At 46.3% G+C, this 14470-nt stretch overlaps 1 protein-coding gene and 1 pseudogene across 4 annotated transcripts in view; one reads left to right on the top strand and one right to left on the bottom strand.

Annotated features, from left to right (window-relative positions):
- LOC147986930 (G-type lectin S-receptor-like serine/threonine-protein kinase At1g11330) overlaps positions 1-14470 on the top strand; it is a 216382-nt gene that overhangs the window by 14933 nt on the left and 186979 nt on the right. The gene's annotated exons all lie outside the window — the stretch shown is intronic.
- On the bottom strand, positions 11065-12103 carry LOC147986935 (protein FAR1-RELATED SEQUENCE 5-like; annotated as a pseudogene).

Raw genomic sequence — 14470 nt, 5'->3', positions numbered from 1 at the left:
AAGGTGAACAAATTAGAGAAGGTCAAGATGAAAATTGTTAAAATCATGGAGAAGGAATAGGTATTAGCATTGGTAGGGTTTTAGTCCCGTAGAAGGTTTCCCTATTGTAGTTGGATACTTTGAACGATTGTAATGCGACATGGCATTGGGATAGATTTCGACAATTTTTCACGTTTTATTTATCGCTTTCGTGTGAGACTAAACATTTAAATACGTGTGGACAAGTAATATTTTTGCTGTCCTAAAATGTATCGGTTTGCGGCTGCGATGTTATATGTACTGTTATTTTTTCTACTCGCGGCGGTCATTTATTTATTAGAAAATATCCCCGCCGTCCTGAGTTGGCGCGATGTGGACAAAATCTGCACAATTTCCCACGTCAATTGTGCTGGCAGCAGCGGCGCTGGATCCGACGAATATTCCAGCCCAGCCCGTGCGGTGGCCGACAGCCGAGGCAGTGGCGGGCCCACACAGTCCCGCTAGTGCGGGCTAGCGCGATTCGCCGTGCGCCACGCGCGGGTCTGCTGGCCCAGCAGCCGACCGACCGACAGCCGCGCGCCCGGTGGCAGAGGTCTCGTCTCGCCCCACCCAGCGGGCACATGCAACGATCCCGAGGGGGAATATGGCGATCTGTCGGCCCATAAACGACGTGCGTCGGGCGCGTGGGCCGATCCTCTTCTTGTGCGGATGGGGACGCTAGCGCGTTGTGCCAACTAAGTTTAGTCCCACCTCGCCCGCGGAGAGACGCGCCGACCGGTTTATATACTCCCGTCTTCGTCTTCTCACAAGCTCGCTACAGAACACTAATGAATGCCCTGTTATACGTCGTGGCCTCCCCGCTCGCCGGCCGAAAAGCCTCCCAGAAGGCGTTGTAGTATACTGTCCGTGCGCGCGCCCGGCCATGGCTGAGCTTTTTTTTCAAATATTTTTTTCACATACATTAAATTTAAAAAATGTTAATCAGTTGACAAAGTCATGACAGCAGTAACACACTCATATAAATATATCATGTTTCACACATAATAATAGAAATCGCGTGTCTCATAACATCGAACAAGGTGGCATAAAGATTAACTCAAAGTGCCATGTCTCCAATCCTTAAATAAATAAACTGAAAGTGCCAGTGCCTTCCATCGAACAAGGTGGCTTAAAGAATAAACTCAAAGTGCCATGTCTATTATCCTTAAACAAATAAATGGAAATTACGAGTGCCTTCAATTGATTATGAATATTTCATCTTTATGCCCGGTTCCTACATAACAAATTGTAAACAACTCATCAGACAATTGTAAAGAGAGAACCCAAAAAATAATTAAAATAATGTAAAACTTACTTTTCATTCTCAGCGCACGTTTGCCATCTATGGCCCTCTTTCTTATAAATGCCACAAAGAGGACCGGGTTTTTTCTCAGAAAATGATTTTGGTCTTCCATTTTTTGTAACATTTGGATCTTTCTTTGCCCACCCTGTCGTGCTCTGTTTAGGGGCGCCCTTCGTGGAAACTTTCACGGGATCACCTATGACATCAACATGTTGTTCCGGCTGACGTGGCTCCTCATGCACATTTCTTCTACTACCAACAGCATCATTATCAGGGACCTTTTTCTTCGCTATTATATTCCGCAGACACTGCATCAACTCATCAAACACGAATGGATCATTTGAAGCAACATGAAAAGCTTCAGCTCCTGTTATACTGAGTTGACTATAGCGAGCACGCTGCTCTGCCCCTGTCCAACCCCAAACATGTCACTCTTTTGCTGTGCAGGCAGCCCACCTCTCGCAACTTTCGGCATCCTCTTAAGGATGCAACACTTAGGTATTTTAGATATTTTCAGATGAACCAACACATACAGAATGTGTTTGCAAGGCAATCCTTTCCGAAGCATTCGTCCACAACTGCAGTCTATCGTATTTTCAAAGTTTTCAGCTCGATAATTCACGCTGAACTGAAATTTGCGGTTATTTCTCCATGTCACGATGAAGGTGTGGCAGTCAACTCCCACTAGAGTCTCAAAAATCTCAAGCTCTCCCATCTTCTTCAGATCTTGTTGAAGAATATAAAAATTGGAATGAGTGAATACTTCGGCAGCATGCTTCTCAATATCCTTATATTCTGTGACTGATGGTGGCAATGACTGATTTGAAACACAGTCATCATGCGCCTCATTCTCACGTAGTCGAACTATGCAATTCTCATAATGCACAACTAGGTCAACAATAGTCATACCGCCGTCCAGGTGAAGGTGAAGACAAGAGTTAAGGCTTTCACTCCTCTGATTACTGCGCATACCCAGAAAAAAACCATCTGACAGATATGATGCTACCCACAGACTCCTCTTCCTGTACATCCTTCTCAACCACTCTTCTGTTTATCAGTCTTCCATTTACGGACGAAAGCGTGCCATCTCGCCTCAAAGTTGGCTGGAGAGGTGGAGTAGTACAAGAGTTGTTGGGGAACGTAGCAGAAATTTAAAATTTTCTACGTATCACCAAGATCAATCTATGGAGTAATCTAGCAACGAGGGGAAGGAGAGTGCATATACATACCCTTGTAGATCGCTAAGCGGAAGCATTGCAAGAACGCGGATGAAGGAGTCATACTCGTAGCGATTCAGATCGCGGTTGATTCCGATCTAAGCGCCGAACCACGGCGCCTCCGCGTTCAACACACGTGCAGCCCGGTGACGTCTCCTATGCCTTGATCCAGCAAGGGGAGAAGGAGAGGTTGGGGAAGACTCCATCCAGCAGCAGCACGACGGCATGGTGGTGAAGGAGGAGCGTGGCAATCCTGCAGGGCTTCGCCAAGCACCGCGGGAGAAGAGGAGGACTTGGGAGAGGGGGAGGGCTGCGCCAGGACTTGGGTGCGGCTGCCCTCCCACCCCCCCACATATATATAGGGGCAAGGGAGAGGGGGGGCGGCCCCCTCAGATCCAATCTGAGGAGGGGGCGGCGGCCAGGGGGGTTGCCTTGCCCCCCAAGGCAAGGGGGGCGCCCCCCCTTTAGGGTTCCCCCAAACCCTAGGCGCATGGGCCCTAGGGGGGGAGGCGCCCAGCCGACTAAGGGGCTGGTCCCTCTCCACACACAGCCCATAGGGCCCTCCGGGGCAGGTGGACCCTCCCGGTGGACCCCCGGAACCCCTCCAGTGGTCCCGGTACAATACCGGTAACCCCCGAATTATTCCGGTGACCGTATGATGACTTCCCATATATAAATCTTTACCTCCGGACCATTCCAGAACTCCTCGTGACGTCCGAGATCTCATCCTGGACTCCGAACAACATTCGGTAACCACATATATCTATTCCCTATAACCCTAGCGTCATCGAACCTTAAGTGTGTAGACCCTACGGGTTTGGGAGTCATGCAGACATGGCCGAGACAACTCTCCGGTCAATAACCAACAGCGGGATTTGGATACCCATGTTGGCTCCCACATGCTCCACGATGATCTCATCGGATGAACCACGATGTCAAGGATTTAATCAATCTCGTATACAATTCCCTTTGTCTATCGGTACGATACTTGCCCGAGATTCGATCGTCCGTATCCCGATACCTTGTTCAATCTCGTTACCGGCAAGTCTCTTTACTCGTTTCGTAACACATCATCCAGTGATCAACTCCTTGATCACATTGTGCACATTATGATGATGTCCTACCGAGTGGGCCCAGAGATACCTCTCCGTTTACACGGAGTGACAAATCCCAGTCTCGATTCGTGCCAACCCAACAGACACTTTCGGAGATACATGTAGTGAACCTTTACAGCCACCCAGTTACGTTGTGACGTTTGGTACAACCAAAGCACTCCTACGATATCCGGGAGTTGCACAATCTCATTGTCTAAGGAAATGATACTTGACATTAGAAAAGCTTTAGCATACGAACTACACGATCTTTGTGCTAGGCTTAGGATTGGGTCTTGTCCATCACATCATTCTCCTAATGATGTGATCCCGTTATCAACGACATCCAATGTCCATGGTCAGGAAACCGTAACCATCTATTGATCAACGAGCTAGTCAACTAGAGGCTTACTAGGGACATGGTGTTGTCTATGTATCCACACATGTATCTGAGTTTCCTATCAATACAATTCTAGCATGGATAATAAATGATTATCATGAACAAGGAAATATAACAATAACCAATTTATTATTGCCTCTAGGGCACATTTCCAATAGTCTCCCACTTGCACTAGAGTCAATAATCTAGTTCACATCGCTATGTGATTAACACTCACTGGTCACATCGCCATGTGACCAACATCCAAAGAGTTTACTAGACTCAATAATCTAGTTCACATCACTATGTGATTAACACTCAATGAGTTCTGGGTTTGATCATGTTGTGCTTGTGAGAGAGGTTGTAGTCAACGGGTCTTGCCATATTCAGATCCCTATGTATTTCGCAAAACCTTATGTCATATCCTAGATGCTGCTACCACGTTCCACTTGGAGCTATTCCAAATTGTTGCTCCATTATACGTATCCATTATCTCTACTCAGAGCTATCCGGATAGGTGTCAAGCTTGCATCGACGTAACTCTTTATGTCGAACTCTTTATCACCTCCATAACCGAGAAACATTTCCTTATTCCTCTAAGGATAATTTTGACTGCTATCTGGTGATCCAGTCCTAGATCACCTTTGTACCCTCTTGCCAGACATGTGGCAAGGCACACATCAGGTGCGGTACTCAGCATGGCATACCGTATAGAGCCTATGACAAGAGCATAGGGGACGACCTTCATCCTTCCTCTTTCTTCTGCTGTGGTCAATCTTTGAGTCTTACTTAACTTCACACCTTACGACTCAGGTAAGAACCCCTTCTTTGAATGATCTATTTTGAACTCTTTCAAAAACATGTCAAGGTGTGCATTCTTTGAAAGTATCATCAGGCATTTTGATCTATCTCTATAGATCTTGATGCCCAATATGTAAGCAGCTTTATCCAGGTCTTCCTTTGAAAAACACTCTTCAAACAACCGTTTATGCTTTCCAGAAATTCTACATTATTTCGGATCAACAATATGTCATCCACATATACTTATCAGAAATGCTGTAGTGCTCCCACTCACTTTCTTGTAAATACAAGTTTCTAGCAAACATTGTATAAACCTAAAAGCTTTGATCACTCCATCAAAGCATATATTCCAACTCCGAGATGCTTGCTCTAGTCCATAGAAGGATTGCTGGAGCCAGCATACCTTTTAGCATCCTTAGGATCGACAAAACCTTTTATTGTATCAAATACAACTTTTTCTTACGAAAACTGGTAAGAAAACTTGTTTTGACATCCATCTGTCAGATTTCATAATCGAAAAATACAGCTAATGCTAACATGATTCCGACGGACCTAAGCATCGCTACGGGTGAGAAATTCTCATCGTAGTCAACTCCTTGAACTTGTGAAAAGACTCTTTCCCACAAGTCGAGCTTCATAGACGGTAACATTACCGCCCACGTCCGTCTTCTTCTTAAAGATCCATTTATCTCAATGGCTCGCTGATCATCGGGCAAGTCCACCAAAGTCCATACTCTGTTCTGATACATGGATCCTATCTCAGATTTCATGGCTTCTAACCATTTGTCGGAATACGAGCCCACCATCGCTTCTCCATAGCTCGTAGGTTCATTGTTGTCCAACAACATGATATCTGAGACAGGATTACCATACCACTCAGGAGTAGTACATATCCTTGTCGACCTATGAGGTTCGATAGCAACTTGATCCGAAGCTTCATGATCACTATCATTAACTTCCTCTTCAACAAACATAGGTGCCATAGAATACATCTTTCTGTGTTGCATCACTCTCTGGTTGAAGTAAAGGTTCGACAACCTCATCAAGTTCTATCTTCCTCCCACTCAATTCTTTCAAGAGAACTCCTTCTCGAGAAAGGACCCGTTCTTAGCGACAAACAATTTGCCCTCTAATCTGAGATAGAAGGTATACCCAACTGTCACCCTTGGGTATCCTATGAAGATGTGTTTGTCCGCTTTGGGTTCGAGCTTCTCCGGCTGAAGCCCTAAGCATCGCATCCCCAGACATTAAGAAACGACAACTTTGGTTTCTTGCCAAACCAATGTTCATATGACGTCGTCTCAACGGACTTAGATGGTGTCCTATCTAAAGTGAATGCAGCTATCTCTAACGCATAACCTCAAAATGAAAACGGTAGATTGGTAAGAGACATCATAGATCGCACCATATCTCATAGGGTTCGATTACGACGTCCGGACACACCATTACCTTGTGGTGTTCCAGGTGGCTTCAACTGTGAAACAATTCCACAATGTCTTAAGTGATTGCCAAACTCATAACTCAGAAAATCACCTTTTGATCAGATCGTAGGAACATGATCTTATTGTTATGATGATTCTTAACTTCACTCTGAAATCGCTTGAACATTTCAAACGTTTCAGACTTGTGCTTCATTAAGTAGATATACCTATATGTACCCAAATCGTTAGTGAAGATGAGAAAATAGCGATATCCACCGCACGCTTCAATTCTCATTGGATCACACACATCTGCATGTATGATTTCCAACAAGTCACTTGCCTGTTTCATTGTACCTGAAAACGGGGTCTTAGTCATCCTGCCCATGAGGCATGGCTCGCATGTGTCAAGCGATTCAAAATCAAGTGACTCCAAACATCCATCGATATGGAGTTTCTTCATGCATCTTACGCCAATATGACCTAAGCGGCAGTGCCACAAGAAAGTGGTACTATCATTATTAACTCTACATCTTTTGGCGTGAACATGTGTATCACCACGACCGAGATTCAATGAACCATTCACATAGGGTGCATGACCATGAAAGGTATCATTCATGTAAACAGAATAACCATTATTCTCTAACTTAAATGAATGACCGTATTGCAATGAACATGATCTAATCATATTCATGCTCAACGTAGACACCTGATAACATTTATCTAGGTTCTATACTAATCCCGAAGGCAGATGGAGCGTGTGATGGTGATCTCATCAACTTTGGAAACACTTCCAACACACATCGTCACCTCGCCCTCAGCCAGTCTTTGTTTATTCCGTAGCTTTTGCTTCAAGTCAGCAATAATAGTAACTGAACCGGTATCTAATACCCAGGTGCTACCAGGAGTACTAGTGAGGTACACATTAATAACACATATAAATTTTGTTAAAGTTGCCATCCTTCTTATCTACCATGCATTTGGGGTAATTCCGCTACCAGTGATCGTTCCCTTTACAATAGAAGCACTTAGTCTCGGGTTTGGGTTCAACCTTGGGTTCCTTCACTGGAGCGGCAACTGGTTTGCCATCCATAAAGTTTCCCTTCTAGCCCTTGCCCTTCTTGAAACCAGTGGTCTTGTTAAACCATCAACACTTGATGCTCCTTCTTGATTTCTACCTTTTGCGGTCTTAAGCACCGCGAACAGCTCCGGGATCAACTCCATCCCTTGCATATCATAGTTCATCACGAAGATCTAGTAGCTTAGTGATAGTGGCTAGAGAACTCTATCAATCACTATCTTATCCAGAAGTTTAACTCCCACTTGATTTAAGTGATTGTAGCACCCAGACATTCTGAGCACATGCTCACTAGCTGAGCTATTCTCCTCCATCTTGTTGGCAAAAGAACTTGTCAGAGGTCTCATACCTCTCAACACGGGCATGAGCCTGAAATCCCAATATCAGCTTTTGGAACATCTCATATGTTCTATGGCGTTCAAAACGTCATTGGAATCCCGATTCTAAGCCGTAAAGTATGGTGCACTAAACTATCAAGTAGTCATCAGGATGTGTCTGTCAGGTGTTCACAACATCCACAGACGACGTTGTAGGGGTTTGCACATCGAGCGGTGCATCAAAGACGTAAGCCTTCTGTGTAGCAGTGAGGACACTCCTCGGACTACGGACCTAGTCCGCATCATTGCTTACAATATCTTTCAACTTAATCTTTCTCTAGGAACATATTGAAACAGGGAGCTACAACGTGAGCTATTTATCTACAACATATTTGCAAAGACAATTTAGACTATGTTCATGATAATTGAGTTCATCTAATCAAATTATTTAATGAACTCCCACTCAGATAGACATCCCTCTAGTCATCTAAGTGAAACATGATCCGAATCGACTAGGCCGTGTCCGATCATCACGTGAGACGGACTAGTCATCAACGGTGAACATCTCATATTGATCCTATCTTCTATACGACTCATGTTCGACCTTTCGGTCTTCCGTGTTCCGAGGCCATGTCTGTACATGCTAGGCTCGTCAAGTCAACCTAAGTGTTTCGCATGTGTCCCGAGGCCATGTCTGTACATGCTAGGCTCGTCAACACCCGTTGTATTCGAACGTTAGAATCTATCACACCCGATCATCACATGGTGCTTCGAAACAACGAACCTTCGCAACGGTGCACAGTTAGGGGGAACACTTTTCTTGAAATTTTAGTGAGGAATCATCTTATTTAAGCTACCGTCGTTCTAAGCAAATAAGATATAAAACATGATAAACATCACATGCAATCAAATAGTGACATGATATGGCCAATATCATTTTGCTCCTTTTGATCTCCATCTTCGGGGCTCCATGATCATCGTTGTCACCGGCATGACACCATGATCTCCATCATCGTGTCTTCTTGATGTTGTCTCGTCATCTATTACATCTACTACTATGGCTAACGCTTTAGCAATAAAGTAAAGTAATTACATGACGTTTAAGTTGACACGCAGGTCATGAATAAATTAAGACAACTCCTATGGCTCCTGCCGGTTGTCATACTCATCGACATGCAAGTCGTGATTCCTATTACAAGAACATGATCAATCTCATACATCACATATATCATTCATCACATCCTTTTGGCCATATCACATCACACGGCATATGCTGCAAAAACAAGTTAGACGTCCTCTAATTGTTGTTGCAAGTTTTTACGTGGCTGCTATAGGTTTCTAGCAAGAAGGTTTCTTACCTATGCGAAAACCACAACGTGATATGCCAATTTCTATTTACCCTTCATAAGGACCCTTTTCATTGAATCCGATCCGACTAAAGTGGGAGAGACAGACACCCGCTAGCCACCTTATGCAACTAGTGCATGTCAGTCGGTGGAACCAGTCTCACGTAAGCGTACGTGTAAGGTCGGTCCGGGCCGCTTCATCCCACGATGCCGCCAAATCAAGATAAGACTAGTAACGGCAAGTAAATTGATAATATCAACACCCACAACTGCTTTGTGTTCTACTCGTGCATAGAAACTACGCATAGACCTAGCTCATGATGCCACTGTTGGGGAACGTAGCAGAAATTTAAAATTTTCTACGTATCACCAAGATCAATCTATGGAGTAATCTAGCAACGAGGGGAAGGAGAGTGCATCTACATACCCTTGTAGATCGCTAAGCGGAAGCATTGCGAGAACGCGGATGAAGGAGTCGTACTCGTAGCGATTCAGATCGCGGTTGATTCCGATCTAAGCGCCAAACCACGGCGCCTCCGCGTTCAACACACGTGCAGCCCGGTGACGTCTCCTACGCCTTGATCCAGCAAGGGGAGAAGGAGAGGTTGGGGAAGACTCCATCCAGCAGCAGCACGACGGCATGGTGGTGAAGGAGGAGCGTGGCAATCCTGCAGGGCTTTGCCAAGCACCGCGGGAGAAGAGGAGGACTTGGGAGAGGGGGAGGGCTGCGACAGGACTTGGGTGCGGCTGCCCTCCCACCCCCCACATATATATAGGGGCAAGGGAGAGGGGGGTCGGCCCCCTCAGATCCAATCTGAGGAGGGGGCGGCGGCCAGGGGGGTTGCCTTGCCCCCCAAGGCAAGGGGGGCGCCCCCCCCCCTTTAGGTTTCCCCCAAACCCTAGGCGCATGGGCCCTAGGGGGGAGGCGCCCAGCCCACTAAGGGGCTGGTCCCTCTCCACACACAGCCCATAGGGCCCTCCGGGGCAGGTGGACCCTCTCGGTGGACCCCCGGAACCCCTCCAGTGGTCCCGGTACAATACCGGTAACCCCCGAATTATTCCGGTGACCGTATGATGACTTCCCATATATAAATCTTTACCTCCGGACCATTCCGGAACTCCTCGTGACGTCCGGGATCTCATCCGGGACTCCGAACAACATTCGGTAACCACGTATATCTATTCCCTATAACCCTAGCGTCATCGAACCTTAAGTGTGTAGACCCTACGGGTTCGGGAGTCATGCAGACATGGCCGAGACAACTCTCCGGTCAATAACCAATAGCGGGATCTGGATACCCATGTTGGATCCCACATGCTCCACGATGATCTCATCGGATGAACCACGATGTCAATGATTTAATCAATCCCGTATACAATTCCCTTTGTCTATCGGTACGATACTTGCCCGAGATTCGATCGTCGTTATCCTGATACCTTGTTCAATCTCGTTACCAGCAAGTCTCTTTACTCGTTTCGTAACACATCATCCCTTGATCAACTCCTTGATCACATTGTGCACATTATGATGATGTCCTACCGAGTGGGCCCAGAGATACCTCTCCGTTTACACGGAGTGACAAATCCCAGTCTCGATTCGTGCCAACCCAACAGACACTTTTGGAGATACCTGTAGTGAACCTTTATAGCCACCCAGTTACGTTGTGACGTTTGGTACACCCAAAGCACTCCTACGGTATCCGGGAGTTGCACAATCTCATGGTCTAAGGAAATGATACTTGACATTAGAAAAGCTTTAGCATACGAACTACACGATCTTTGTGCTAGGCTTAGGATTGGGTCTCGTCCATCACATCATTCTCCTAATGATGTGATCCCATTATCAACGACATCCAATGCCCATGGTCAGGAAACCGTAACCATCTATTGATCAACGAGCTAGTCAACTAGAGGCTTACTAGGGACATGGTGTTGTCTATGTATCCACACATGTATCTGAGTTTCCTATCAATACAATTCTAGCATGGATAATAAACGATTATCATGAACAAGGAAATATAATAATAACCAATTTATTATTGCCTCTAGGGCACATTTCCAACAAGAGTGCCCTGAACTCATTTAGCGATTTGTAATTAAGGTGCTTCTGCATGTTTTTTTTCCACGTGCCATGAGCAGAGACGGTGCAACACATCAACCAAAACCAACCGAATAGCTCGTATCATTGCAGCGTCTCCATCTGTGATGATTGACCTTGGCTTTTTCTGACAATTGGCCCTCAGGAATGTCTGGAGCAGCCACACGTACGTCGCTTCGGTCTCGTCGGACACAATGGCACAACCAAAAACTGTGGTGCAACGGTGATTATTTACACCAACAAAGGGGATAAACGGCATACCATATCTGTTCATCTTATACGTGGTGTCGAACACAGTCACATCTCCATACAACTGATAGTCCCGCCGCGACTGTGCATCGCACCAGAACATGCTCTTCAAACGGCCCTCCTTATCGAGCACGTACTCAAAGAAAAAGTCTGGATCCTTCTCCTTTCTGCTCCTCATGATCCCGATTGCCGTGTTAGCATCACCCTTCGCAATCAACTTCATTTTTTTCTCGGCAACATAGGTTGTACACGTCTCGTCTCAGAAACCCACACTTATCATACGAGCCATACCTGCTAATGAAGTTGTCGACGATGATATGCTTTCTGATCCCAGCTCCTTCCATCGCCAAGATCTCAGCTATCTGGTGATCTCCCATCACTCAATGTGACCGCAGAAATACCACCTTATCTGGTCTCGCTAACAAATGGTTGTGATCATCCATAAAAGCTGCCACGAACCAAACTCCACGTCCTTTGTCCAACTTCACGACTAAATGTGCGCCACACTCGCAACGAGTCTCAGGTCTTAGCCTGCGGGTACGGCCCTCCGGGTTTAAAAATTTACTGAGACGTTTTCCTGCCCTCGAGCAAACGTATCGCCTATACCGAACAGTGGTTGAAAGTCCTTTTCCTCATTTCACCTTATCTTTTCTGATACTGATTCGACGGTCTTTGGCGTAGTTATTATAGAACATGTAGGCCTCCCATTGTGATGCAAATGTCATACTCATAACCTTCAACTGTGTCTCAAGCGCACGTTGCTGGATTTCAGCTTCCTCAATGTCCATATTAGCTCCATCCTCATGCTCATATTCATCATCAGCACTCCAACCATCAAAGTTAGCCTACAATATTCCACATAAGCAAGTGTAAGTTGTCATCAACAAGTTTTTATTATTCAATGACATCTTAAATTTTGGACCGAACATGGCTTATGTTATCCGCGAAAGATTCAACACCATGATTTTCCTCGTTCTGGACGTCAATATCCTCCTGCACATAAAAAAATCATATGCACATGTAAGTACCATATGTTTCTTCATCCGACGAAAAGATTGTACACGACACTTACGTTTTCACTACAAGCACCCTCCTCCTTCTTTTGAAAATCCTCCTCAGGTAAATTATCGTACGACGACCAGGATTCATTGTCGCTGCCATCATCATCATCTTTACTATCATTACCATTCGTACGATCAACAGTATCGCTACCATCCCACTCACTCGTGTCCAAAAACAGATCCGTAAATGCAGTTTCTTTATCCATTGAATGATCTCACAACCAACACTGCAATATTATAATAAAAATTGATCTATCAATTTTAAATCAAATTAAATGTACTACGATCATACATATGACAACTTCTTATCTAACAAGTGATTGCACATAATTATTTATAGATACAATTTTTTTTTACAAACTAGACGGCTTACATGGTGTGCACGTGCACTTCGGCCGGCCTGGCGTGGCTGCGGACGGCGAGGACGTTCCCGGAGAGGTTGATCACGGAGTTGCGTGCGGCGACGGCGTCCACGTAGGCCACGTCACCGCGACGACCTGCACGGAGGTGACATCACGTACGGCGGGCGACTCCAACAACGTCCGCGCCGGCCAGATCCCGGGTGAAGACGGGGAAAATGGTCGGCGATCGGCGGGGAAAGGCGGCGATCGGCCGAACGGGAAGACGTTGGAATTGGCAGCGTGATCACGGCTAGATCGGCGGGGAAAGGCGGCGATCGGCGGGTAAGGGCGGCGATCGGCGGGGCGAGGCGACGTTGGAACGGGACGCGTGATCAACACAGGTTGTGGTTTTTTTGTTTCGCATGACAGGGAGAGGATAGATGCGAGCCGGCCGTATCGGCTCGAGCCGTGCGCTCGGCTCTACCTGTATGGGCACGCCGCATACGGCGCGGGATACGTTAAGCACCGTATGCCCAAAATGCCCTTATACGTTAAGCGAGGGGGTGGGGGTTGTACCGAAGCAGACCTCTTTTTAAAAAGGATATTGGTGCCTTCTCGCTACCAACTACAATGGCATATTGTCATTCCTTTTCGTGTGTCCGCAGCCTCAAGTCGGGATGTATGTGCCTCACCTCATAGAGTGTTAGAGTACCAGCTCGCAGAGACTGTACTCATCTTGGGGCACTACTTGACCGCAAAGCTCTCGCCCCTCCCGGGCCAATTGCCGTGTCCTCCACCAGTTGAGGTCGCAAAGATGAATCTGGTTAACACAACATGCCCCCTTGGTGTAGAACATTTCCCAATGCCTTTCAAGCCTACGCAATTTGTATAAGTAGAACGAAGGCTTTCCAATCTCTTAATATATGGACAATCTATATTCATCATTGCTAGTGAAAAAAGACTCGGAGCCGAGACTCTAGAGAGACCAACATTTATTGATTGGGTACCTTTGACAGGAATGTGCGTTGTTGGCCCACCTGCTTACATTGCTTGTATGCACTTCTAGTACTATGTTAGCACCCACATGGCATGCTTTTATCTAACAAGCTTTAATTTGCTATCTTCACCTTTGTGTTATAAACCGAAGTAACTGCATAAAACCATCATATTTGAGGCTAAGATAACTGGCTGGTACAGCTTTTCAGACAACTCATAGTGAACCACAACTTTTCCGCCTAATGAATAATACATATCACCGATCGTTTGATAACCTTGCAAAAATAGCGAAACTAACAAGTTGGGCCCACCTGTAAGGCCAACATGATGTGTTTGTGTGGACAATATGCTGAAGTGGGCATAGGTCCCACATGTCGATGATTCAAGTGTTTATCTTCTCTCTTCATTTTTCTCATGGGCATTTTAGCAAGGCCTCACCCGGAAATCTCAATTGATCGTCGCCGTCGGTGCCCTGCTCTCGAAACGAACAGAGTTTGTCGCCGGCCCCGGTGCACCACTCGAGCTCGCCTCTCCGTCCCCTGTAGCAACGACCAGCGACATCATCCGCCGTGGAGTTCCCACGCCTCCTGCAGTAGCTGGCTGCACCCAGCAGGGCGGCAGAGGGAGCCCCTTCGAGGTCTGGTCATCCTCGTCCGGTACATCACTCGGCGCGTCGCTGTGGTTCGTCACGGACGTTGACTTTGACTCGTATGGCTCGGTGCAGGTGGAGCTTGGGTTCGGCACCATACCTTGGACT

This window comes from Triticum urartu, chromosome 2A, assembly GCF_056163025.1.
Source record: "Triticum urartu cultivar PI428250 chromosome 2A, HENAU_Tu73, whole genome shotgun sequence".
Taxonomy (NCBI): Eukaryota; Viridiplantae; Streptophyta; class Magnoliopsida; order Poales; family Poaceae; genus Triticum; species Triticum urartu.
This window is presented reverse-complemented; position numbering and strand designations above follow the sequence as displayed.